Source organism: Gopherus evgoodei, chromosome 4, assembly GCF_007399415.2.
Source record: "Gopherus evgoodei ecotype Sinaloan lineage chromosome 4, rGopEvg1_v1.p, whole genome shotgun sequence".
Classification (NCBI taxonomy): Eukaryota; Metazoa; Chordata; order Testudines; family Testudinidae; genus Gopherus; species Gopherus evgoodei.
Window position 1 is genome coordinate 136,781,372 of NC_044325.1, and position 11,973 is coordinate 136,793,344.

General features: G+C 51.5%; 1 long non-coding RNA gene across 1 annotated transcript; it reads right to left on the reverse strand.

Moving 5' to 3' along the window:
* Positions 1-247: 247 nt before the first annotated feature.
* LOC115650817 lies at positions 248-8,927 on the reverse strand. The gene is made up of 3 exons (XR_004000225.1): positions 8,657-8,927; positions 7,065-7,200; positions 248-427 (listed from the first exon to the last, which is right to left on the reverse strand). It is a non-coding gene; the product is annotated as an uncharacterized LOC115650817 (long non-coding RNA).
* Positions 8,928-11,973: the final 3,046 nt, after the last annotated feature.

Genomic DNA, 11,973 nt, shown 5'->3' on the forward strand with positions numbered 1-11,973 from the left:
TGCGCCCTAGGCGAAACTTCCACCTTGCCCCCCTCCCCCCGCATCGGTTCATTGAGGGACAAATCCCAATGAGCCTTTATAGACCCCAGAGCCAGGCTGCCCAGGGGTCAGCCATGCCCAGGGCCTGCTCCCCAGACCAGGTTCCCACCTCCCCGCCCCCTGAACTCACCTGGAGAATGCACAGCCCCCTCACAAGCCCTCCCCACCCCACCCTGGTGGCCACCACCCCAAGTCCACTCACTGGCTTTGCCAGGCTTGGGCTGCTGCAGCAGCTTAGCAGGGAGGAGCCACCTTCTGGAGCCACTGGAGAGCCAGAGCAAACCACTTGCAGGGGCGGCGATCCCCAGCCATGGAGGAGCTGGCGTGGCGCAGGGGGGCAGTTTGCCTAGTGGTTGCACCGGCCCTGCTTAACTCTCGTGTTCCTGACCTGCAAACAGCCCAAAGCGAGACAGAAACAAAAGAAGATGAAGGAAAGTGTAGGTCCCTCTACTCAGCAGGAAAGAAGAACTAATAACTGATGACATCAAGAAGGTGGAGATGTTTAATGCCGATTTTGTTTGTCTTCACTAAAAAGATACATTGTGACTAGATACTTAACACAATTAATATTAACAACACTGGTGAAGGAACGCATGCCAAAACGGAAAGAACAGGTTAAAGGATATTTAGATAAGTTAGAGGTATTCTATTCAGCAGGGCCTGTTGAAATTCGTCCTAGGGTAATTAAGGAACTAGCTGAAGCAATCTTGGAACTGTTAGTGATTATCTTTGAGAACTCATGGAGGATGAGTTAGGTCCCAGAGGACTGGAGAAGAACAAACATAGAACCTATCTTTAAAAAGAAGAACAAAGAGGACCTGGGGAATTATAGACCAATCAGCCTACCTTGGATACCTGGAAAGATACTGGAACAAATTATTAAACACTCAATTTGTAAGCACCCAGAGGATAAGATGGTATTAAGGAATAGCCAGCATGGATCTGTCAAAAACAAATCATGCCAAACCAACCTAATTTTCTTTTTTGACAAGGTTACTGGCCTAGTGGGGAGAAACAGTAGACATGCTATATCATAATTTTAGCACAGTCCCACGTGATATTCTCATAAACAAATTAGGGAAATGAGATCTAGATTAAATTACTATAAAGTGAGTGCACAACTGGTTGAAAGAGCATAGTCAAAGTGTAGTTATCAATGGTGCACTGTCAAATTGGGAGCATGTATTAAGTGAATAGTACCTGATCCTGCAGAGGTCAGTCCTGGGTCAGGTACTATTCATTATTTTCATTAATGATTTGGATAATGGAGAGGAGATTATGCTTATAAAATTTGCAGCAGACACCAAGATGGGAGGAATTGCAAGCACTTGGGAGGAGAGGATTAGAAATCAAAATGACCTTCATAAATTAGGGACTTGATCTGAAATTCAAAAACAAGAAGTGCAAAGTACTTCACAGGTGGGAAAAATCAAAGGCACAACTACACAATAAGGAATAACTGGCTGGGGGTAATGCTGCTGAAAAGGATCTGGGGATTTCAGTGGATCACACATGGAATACGAGTCAACAGTGTGACGTACTTGCGAAAGAGGCTAATATTATTTTGAGGGGTATTAACAGAAGTGTTGTGTGCAAGAAATGGACGGTAATTGTCCCACTCGGCACTGATGAGGCCTCAGCTGGCGTCCTCTGTCCAGTTCTGGGTGCCACACTTTGGGACCGATGTGGACAAATTGGAGAGTCCTGAGAAGAGCAACAAAAAGGTTAAAAGGTTTGGAAAACCTGATCTGTGAGGAAAAGTTTAAAAACTGGGTATGTTTAGTTCTGAGAAAAGAAATCTGAGGGGGAACCTGATAACAGTCTTCAGATATGTTAAGGGCTGTTGGAAAGAGGATGGGGATCAGTCATTTTCCATGTCCACTGAAGGTAGGATAAGAAGTAATGGGCTTCATTTGCAGCAAGGGAGACTGAGGTTAGATTTTAGGAAAAATCTTCTATCAGGGTAGCTAAGCTCTGGACCAGGCTTCCCAGGGAGCTGTGGAACCCCCATCATTTGAAAGTTTTTAAGAACCAGTTTGCACAAACCCCTGTCAGGGATGATCTAGGTTTACTTGGTCCTGCTTCAGTGCAGGGGCTTGGACTACATAAGCTCTCGAGGTCCCTTCCAGGCCTGCATTTCTATGATTATCAGCCCTGAGCTTTGCTGATGTTTCGATCTGGCCAGAGATCTGCAACAGGCTGAACTGAATCCCTGGGCCCAGCCAGCCCTGCAACATGAAGGCATGGATCAAACGCTGCAGCACTGCCCGCTTCCCCCACCCATCACGGAATGATGCTTCCTTGAAAACCAAAGCAGCAGCAGCAGCTCTCCTGGTGCAACAGGTGGGAGACCTCTGCAATGATGAGGATAAATACACAGCGGGGAGCATGAGCAGCTGGTGCTGGGAAGGGCTCCCCAGACGACCCTGCTCCCGCCTGAGGGGAGCCCCAAGAAGAGAGCCCTCCCTCAGGGCGGCTGGCGCTTGTGCATCTGACTGTCTTGCCTCTGGTATAATGCCAGCCGAATGGGTGGGCGGTTGACACGCTCAGCCCCCTCTCCATGGTTCTGCTGCCTGCGATGGCAGCGCGCCCAGCTTTCATATTTGGGTTTGAATCTCCTGATGTGGGCTCCATCCAGTAGCTGCTAGACACTGATCTCCAGAGCACAAGCGGCTGTTATGACAGCGCCTCGTAGCTAGGAAACCGTGCTGGGGAATAGTCTTGTTTTGGCAACGGAGAGCGGGAGCCAATTGCAGCGAGGTCATCTACATATCAACCAGGGTCCCGCAGCGCCAGGACTCTCTGTTCGGGGACGAAGCTATCTGTGCAGCCAGCCTGTCCCAAGACCGCCTGTGCTAGCTTCAGCTTTCAGGGCCTACCTCACGATTTGCAGCCTGAATCCCCAGCATGACAGCCACACCTCCGCCTGCAGGGAGTCACAGCGGCCCAGGAGGGGGGAGTTCTTGGCTTTCAGAAGCTGTTTCCACAGATCATTCATCACTGGGCCCGTGCGGGCTAGAGGATTCCGGCGTGATCACTGACATGCCTGGTAATGACTTGCCACATCGCATTGGAGCTCATCTCTAACTCCGCCAAGCCCCTGTCCCAGCAAGTGGAGGTCACAGCCACGCCATTGGGGCACCGTAGCTGCTTCCCAGTGAACTCTGGGATTCCCGTTTCCAAAGCACGGACAATTAGGCACGAGTTCTCCTGCATACCAGCCAAGGCTGCGTCCAATGGGCCAGAAGGGGAGAATGTGGGCCAGGCAGGTGCTTGAAATATCACATAGCAGCAGCAGCTGTCCAGGGGCAGCTGAGCCGGCGCTCAGTGTGCTTGTCTGCAACATGATTAGCTGGCGTCAGCTTTTCCGGGAGTGATGCACTGAACTGCTTCTTCTCTAGTGCATCGCACTTAGCCATGGGAGAGAGGAGAGGACTGGGGCCATGCAGGCAAATTCTGTGCCACCTCTGTGACCTAGAATCACCAGCGTACCCTGGATTCCATGAGGGAAGCAGATTCAGTTCCAAGGCGGGCAAGGAGATCTCGATCCGTGGCTGAGAAAACAGGCAATGGATGTGAATCACATCTCTGGACAAGATGTGCCAATATATCCTGGGCACCAATACAGGGGGAGGCCAGGACTCAACAGACATGGGCTTTGAATGACCTTCCATGCGGTTCATCTCATTTTTAAGGGTTGGGGGTTTTTTTAATCCTTTTGTTAAAAATAAAAAGAAGGAAAATTCAAAAGGAAAAGCTGCTCAAATGGAAAAATTAAAACGTCTCCTTTAGAAACCCTCAGGATGTTTCAATTGGCCGGAGCTTTTTTCGGACAGAAATGCTTTGATGTAAAGTCCATTGACCTAAACCTGAATTTTTCAGTGGAAAAAAAGGGGTGTCCAAAAAAGTCACTCTTCTCTCGTCCTGAGCCCCAGTGCAAGGCAGCCACCTTTGCAGAAGTGGATCATGAATGAAACATGCTTTCTTCTGCCCTTGATTCTCCAGGGGCTCTCCCAAGTTGCCCAGGCTGGATGTGTCTGCTAAGGACCATGAAAAGATGAAAGAGAATTAATGTCTGATCTCCTGACCCCTTGCCTTCCCCTACAGCAGAGAGAGGCATTTTCCCATGGTCACAGGGGTCAGCATTCTCTCCAGCACACATGGACAGAAGAATGCAAGGAATGTACCTGTGGAATGGGCAATTCTTTGCTCAGGGCCTGCAGAGACACATGGAGCCGTGAAAGCAAGTTCCCCTTTAACTCTCCAAAGAGCTGTGAATGGCTTGAAATATAAAAAGCCAGTTTTCTGGGTGCTGCCCTGAAAAATCTTGCATCGTTTAAGGGATCTGTTCTGGCTGAACTCCCAGGACCCGATCCTCACTAGGTGTAAGCCAGCAGCACTCCGTCTCCTCTGCTGCTGCAAATAAACTCAGCTCCGTGGTTCCTGAGCTACACCGATTTATACCCGCTGAGGGTCTGGCCCAGCACATGTGCCCTCCTGCTGACCTTCCCTCCTGCTCCATTCCCATCTAGGCAATCGCTCCCTGCCCAGCATGCTTCCTGCACTGGGTGCAAACAGGGAAGCCAGACTGCTCCCAACAGGAAGCATTTTGCCCGATTGCAAGTGTTTGCCTGGACTGGGCCCTTCAGTCTCGATCCTGCAGCTGGATCCATGCGAGCAGACCCTTGAGATCCCCATTAACTTCACTGGGACTCTGAGCAGGCACAAGAGTCTCCATGCAGCTCTGATTGCGGGAGCCAGGCTTGCATGCCCTGACCTCAGGGAAGGGAATCTCTCTGTCCTTGCATGGTGGCCCCGATCCAGCTAAGCACATCATGTCAACAAGACTGCTCGCATGCGTACAGTTAAGCACATTCTTCGGTCCTGGATCAGGGCCAGAGCCCTCAGCGCCTTGCAGGGTCCACCCCTAAATGATTTGCCCAAGGTCACACCGCAAGGCTGGGGCAGAGCCAGCGATAGACCCCACAGCTAGTGACAAATGACCCGCCCACATTCTGTGCCCGTTAGGGGCTGGAGAGAAAGGGGCAGGGGTTGCATTCCCAGCTCCCCTCGACTGCAGCACATTTCCCTCTATCTCACTGGTTGCCCAGCTGTTCCCGAGACAATCCATCTGGGCCAGATTGAGGCTTCTGAAAGGCGCAGATGCCGTGAAGGGGAGAGCTCGAGGAAACATGGTAGCTGTTAAAGGGGGGAGCTGAAAGCCAGGACTCCTGGGTCCCATTTCTAGCTCAGCTACTGACTCACTGTGTAGCTCTGGGCAAGCCACTTCCTCGCTGTGTGCCTCGGTTTCCCCATCTCTAAAGTTGGGGTAATACTACCGACCTACTTTGCATGGGCCTCCTGAGGCTCAGTTACTGTTTGGGAAGTGCTGTGAGATGCTCAGATCAAAGGTGACAGAAAGAGGCAAAATGGCACCGTTCCCTGGAGCAGGGCTTGGTATCGTTTTGGAGGAGTCCCTGTGACTTAGGCAGGGGCGGCTCCAGGCCCCAGCACACCAAGCACATGCTTGGGGCAGCATGCCACGGGGGGCACTCTGCCGGTCGCCGGGAGGGCAGCAGGCAGCCAGCCTTCAGCGGCATGCCTGCGGAGGGTCCACTGGTCCTGTGGCTTTGGTGGAGCCGCGGGACAAGCAGACCCTCCGCAGGCACGCCTGTGGGAAGTCCACCGGAGCCACGGGACCAGCGACCGGCAGAGCGCCCCCTGCGGCATGCCGCCGTGCTTGGGGCGGTGAAATGTCTAGAGCCGTCCCTGGACTTTGGAGGCCTCGCTCCCCTCAGTATCCTTGTTCCTCATTCACCTTCCATCCCGGGGCCCTGTTAGGGGCAACCATGCTCAAAAAGCTGAAGGATGAGCAGCCCTGCTGAGACATTGTGAGAGCACCAGCTCCGATGGTCACAGCACGCTGCCCCAAGCGGCTGGACCCTACACAGATCCTTGAAGCCTAAGGGTGCATTTTGGTTGCAGACGAAAAGCGTTGCCTGCTAGCCTGAAACCACTCAGATCCTACACCTTTCCACCAACCAGAGGGGTCATTTCCATTCAGAGGACAGGCTACATGTGGTTTTAGACAGCAGAGAGTCTTTGGAAAGCAGTGACGCTTTTCACGCTTATAAGAGCGCCCGCATGATTTGCAAACGTGACGAGTGATTTCAGCTTGAGATGCTGTAAAGGAGCCTGATCTTTAGTGCAACAAGGTGACTGGATCCTTTAAGGGCTAGAGCCCTGGCTCCTAGGGAGGCACACCTGAGCTGATTCTCTTATAAAAAGCATCAGGAAGCTGTAGAAAGAGGGGGGAATGGTTGTGCCGTGCCGTGCCGTGCCGTGCCATGCCATTGAGCAGGCTCCAGCAGAGAAATCTGGGACTTCAAGAGGGAGAATACAGGCAGCGAAGGCCTGGAAGTGACCCAATGAGAGGGTAAACAGATGGATTTGAGCACTTTATTTTGAACTTATCTGTTAATAAAACCAGACCCTGAGGAGTGGGTGATATTGGATGCAAAGTCTGTTTGTGGAGGTTATTTAAGAAGCCCTTTAAAGGGGAAACTGAGGCAAGGACTGCTTGCAGGGTCACCACTGGTCATGTGTGGGGAAGGTGGCTGGGCCTATGACAGTTAGAAAGTGATGAGCACCTGCTGTCTGGAAATCAGGCCTCTTTAAGGTGTGAGGGACCCAAAGATGGAATCCCCCAGAATCCCTATGAAAAATGTTGGCTGATGACTTTACTTCACGTTGCTGTGATTTTTCTCTGATCCTGGATATGGGGCAGCTGTCTACAGCCACCTCCACGCTGTAGACAGCTGCCCCACGTTAAGATTAGGAGCCAGATACAGTCAAACGCCCAGTGTCCTTTGCCTCTCTCAGCTTCACAGAGCTGGCAATCTCCTGTGTAACCATTCCCTGGAGATCCGTTCCCATTTTAATACCCTCCATTACTTAACATTGAACATCCGCCAGCCTCTCCCATCCCCACAACAGAAAGAAAAGTGTAGTATGGTTCTTTGTACCTCGCAAAGCACTCGACAACGGAGCTGGTTGGGAAATTCTGACTGAACATTTCTTTCCATCAGTAAATGCTGATTCATCGAAACCATTCGTGGGAAATTATCTGTTTTGATCAATTGCCTGACTCAAATAAGTTTTCTGTGGGGAAAAAAAAAGAAGTTTTGAAATTGTTGAAATGACCCATGTGACTTTTTAAAAAAATATGAGAAGCTTTGTTTTGGGGTTTGAAACAACTGTTTGGTTTGAAATTTGAGTTGATTTAAACTAAAACGTTGTCAAAGGTTGGAACCCAAACAAAACAGTTTGAAATTATAAAAAAAACAAGGCTTTGCTTGACCAAATCCCATTTTCTTTCTTCAGCTGATCGCTTTGTGAAATTGACCCCCTGTGAAGTAGGTAAAGGTTCATGCCCCATTTTTATATATGGGCAGACAGAAGAACAGAGCGGGTTAGTGACTTGTCAGAGTTACATGGCAGATCTGCAGGCAGATTGCTCTTACCATTAGGTAACACTACCTTCAGAAGTAAAACAGAACAGGGGAGTCTTGAATCACTATCCCCTGCTTTAATCACTGGATCACACCCTCCTGCCAGAGCTAAGACTCAAACCCACGAGTCCGGAATCCCAGCCTTCTGCTCTAACACCCCTCTCCCATGTAACATGTTTTTATTTGCTTTGGGAGCGCAACAAGCCAAAGCCACCTGAGGAGTCCAGCCCCAAAATGTGGCCTGTGAGGCTGCAGCAGTGGACTGTGCAGATGCTTTCCCTTTAGTGAGTTCCCCACTGCTCCCACCCTCAGTCCTCCCTGAACAGATAAACAAGGCGACTAATCTGATGCAAGGACAGCACCTTAAATGGCCATCCTGACTGACTCCTGGAATTCCACTTGGGGCAGTGGCTTCTGGAAGGATCAAAGCCAGGCAGCTCATCAGAGGGTCACCTGCCAGCCAGAGACAAGTGCTCTTGTGTTCCTCTAGGGATGCCGTGTGACTTGTGGAGTTTTTTAAATAGAAGGGCTGATCTCACAATGAGTAAAATGTTTCCCTGATCTCAGCTCATCTGCTAAGGTCAAGGTTCAGAGAGAGGAAGCAGCCACCACAGACAGCACCCCCCCACCAATCCCAGACGCTCCGGGGTCCCCGCACATTACATCATTTCCCACCAATCGCAGACGATGGACGTCTTATGGTCTGGGAGCCGGGAGGCCCACTTCCCTTTTGTTTCAATGCAAGATCAACTGTGCACAGTGCAAACTGACCCAGCCTGGATCTGAGAGGGGAGAAGACTCTCTGCACCTGATGAGCACCGGCACATTCAGTGCGTGGCTGGACACCTGCGGCATTGGCATTGGGCTCTGCACTTCTCAGGGGGGAGGGCCTCTCCCCAGTGGCTTGAAGCCCCCCTTCCAGTTGCCAGCCCCCTACCCACCACCTAATTCAAACTGGTCAAACCCTTGTCCTGCCCTCAGCACCCTGATCCCCCTCTTCCCCGGTCGCTCCAATTCTCCAGTAATATTCTATCAAAGCACCCTGCCCCCGGCCAGCCCTGTGCCAAATCCTCCCCCACCTGCAGGAAGGTCCCTGCCTGTCTTACTGTGCACCAGGTCCCACAACCCCCCGCAGGCCAGTGCTGGGGTCTTCAGTCAGACTCATGCAGTGAGTGAAATCCAGGGCAAACGGCAGCGACCTCCCCTCCGAGTCGTTAGCCATCCAAACAAATGTGCCCCCGGAAATGAAGGTGCCACGGAACAGACTGTGTCAAGGGCGCCATGTCCCCAGTGCCTCAGGTTTCACAGGACAAAGACGTGTTCCGCACCAGACTCTCCCTTCTCAGTCCCCGGGGAGGCGTTTCCTTTTACAGGCTGTGGAGAGCAACGGACGTCAGAGCAGCAGCAAGTCCTCTCAGCTGTACTGGAGTCTGACTCCATTTAAGGCCTTAGCTACGCTGGGAATTAGCCCCACGTCCGGCCTCTGGTGTAGCTGTGCCCATGTGAATCCCGCAGTACAGGCAAGCAATGATGCTATTTGCACCAGTGGAGCTTGAGACCAGGGGGAGCTGCATGGGGACAGATCACACCTTTCCTGCTCTATACTAGGTGGAATGCAGGGTTGCAGCTGCTTCAGTGACTAGCTAATTTCCAGTGTAGCTAAGGCCTATTGCTAAGCCTCTGCCCTTCCTTAGCACTTCCCATCCGAGGATCTCAAGGCACTTCCATGACATCAGTCCTGCATGAGGGGGAGGGTATTATTATCCCTTTTCTTTAGAAACAGGGAAACCAAGGCACAGAGCACTGAAAGGACTTGCCCAAGGTCACACAGCAAGTCAGTGGCAGAGTTAGGAAGCGCACTTGACTCCTGATCTCTAAACCATGCTGCGCACAATCAGCATTTCTCCTCCTCCTGTCTTGGCAGCCCCTGATTTATGTCCTTTGTCCCTAATATCCAAGAACTTGAGACACCCCGCCCCCACTTGGCATAAAAGTGGGACTCTCTGGGTCATGCCGTGGGGAAATGCAAACAATAATGTGAAAGGGACAGGCCAGGAGCGAGATGCAGACCTAGAGCCAGGGTAAGGGAGCCCAGGACTTTTAAGGCCTGGCTGCAGAAATCCTCTTGCCAGCCCTGAGGTTCATAGTAGAGTGTAGACCCTGTGGAGTCCCTGGATGGGGCAAATGAGCCATGCTTGAATAGGGAAGCAATGGCACTGGTTTGCTGAGGAATCCAGGCATTTTGTAAGCAAAGGGCACTGGGCACCACTATCGATATATCACTGCGAACTGCATGAGAGGATGGAAGAAATCATTCCCTTGTGAGCTCAGGGATAATCACTAGGACCAGGGGTAGGTTTCTATGCAGCTCCTTTGGCTTGTGGTCTGGCAAGAAAGAGACTTCAAAGGAGTCTCTCAGTTAAGGTCAGTCCATTTATCCGTCCCGCTCCCCCAGGTGTCTTGCCCCTGGCGGGGCCCAGTACCTGTTAGCGCTGAGTGAATGCGGTGCTGCTGGTGTGGACATGTGTAAAAGCCCCTAAAAGCCGTGCTCTGTGTTAGGGTTGCCATGTCATTAGTCTGAGTGGAGCCTGTAAATAAAGTCAATTAATAAAGAGAAGCCTGGGGCAAATCACCCCAGAGAAGCACATCCTAGGTATGAAGGTCCATTACACAGTGCAGGGGCTTTTGAGCTGTTCCCTCCTAAGACTTCGTTCAGATCCCAGCTTTCTGGCCCCAGTGAAAGTGATGTGGGGCTCACATTAATCCCAGCGGCTGCCACACAACCACCATGTGCCTTGGGCCGATTCCACTTCCCCCGAGAGGAGCCTCCCTCTCCGGCGTCGAAGAGGCCCAGAATGGGATGAGCAGGAGGTGCTGCAGGTTGGGACTAGGTGGAGCTGGATGCAGGGCACCTGCCTGCCCAAATGAACGTTCTTCACTCAGGGCTTTGCTTGCTTCTGAAACGACACGGTGCTGGCTTAAAATGACTGGCCGGAGACAGAAGCAGGAGAACCACTTACCTTCTGAGCTGGTTTTCACTGCGGCCTTAAACCACCTGCTTCTGGCACACTCACCCCCGTGCCCCCAGGCTTGCTCCTGGAACCCGTCGGCATGGGGAAGCTGCCGTTCCAGTCCTGATCCTGGCACTGTCGCCATCCTCACCAGCCAAGCTTTCCTGCATGGATGAAGCCTGGCAATGCTGGGGCCCACGAAGGGCATCCTTCTGAGCGAGCTTAGCCTGGCAATGCTGCTGCCCACTGGCTGGCTCAGTCTGAGTGACACAAGTGCCTGGAAGTCCTGCTGCTCCGCTAGTTGCATGGGCTGTGCCCTGGGGCCTTCGTTATCTGCTCCCAGGACAAACACGCATCTGATGAATGGGTGGGAAGGGGAGAGACCTACAGTGACCTGTCCAGAACGTGGCAACCCCTATAGACCACAGGGGGTAAGACATTGCTGCTGAACTGGATTGGAGTCAGGAGTTGTTTTATGGCATCCATGCCAGCGCTTCTGTCACAACCTCTGCCGCTGCTGATGTTCAGGAAGGACGTGTGACGTTCCCCTGGTGTTATCTGGACCGGTGTGATCTGCTAGGTCACTCCAGCCCTTGGCTTTGGGAGCCAGCCTTACCCTGCTCCGCTGTGAGAACCCCCACTCCTGGGCTGTTCACACACAACCTCTGGCATGTCAGCTGCTCCCAGCTACGTGAGTGAGCACTTTTGGCCAGCCTGGGCTTGGACTGTGCAACCGAATGACACTAGCCAATATCTCTGGTCCCAGACGCCCACTGGACACTGCAAGTTTATATGAGTTCATCAATTTAACAAATACATTGATATGTGCCAGGCTTATCCCAAGGAGAGTCTCTGACACACTTCAAACCAAACGCACTGCTTCAGGTAGAATAAACAAAGAAATTTATTAACTACAAAAGATACATTTTAAGTGATTATAAATCAAAGCACAAAAAGTCAGATTTGGTCAAATGAAATAAAAGCAAAATGCATTCTAAGCTGATCTTAACACTTTCAGTGCCCTTACAAAATTAGATGCTTCTCACCACAGGCTGGCTGGTTGCCCTTCAGCCAGGCTCTCCCCTTTGATCAATGCTTCAGTGGCTTGGTGGTGGTGTCTGCAGATGGAGGTGAAAGAGAGAGGAAGAGCATGGTAAACATCTCTCCCTTTTATCATGTTTTTTCTTCCCTCTTGGCTTTTCCCCCTGCTTTAGGTTCAGGTGAGCATTACCTCCTCGTAGTCCCTGAATGACCAAGGGAATGGGGATGACTCACTCAAGAGTCCAACAGATCCTTTGTTGCTGCCTAGGCCAGTGTCCTTTGTTCCTATGAGGCTGGGCTGGGTTTGTCCCATACATGCCTCAATGAGGTGTGAACTGCCCCTCCTTTCCTGGAAGTTTTGCCTCAGCTTG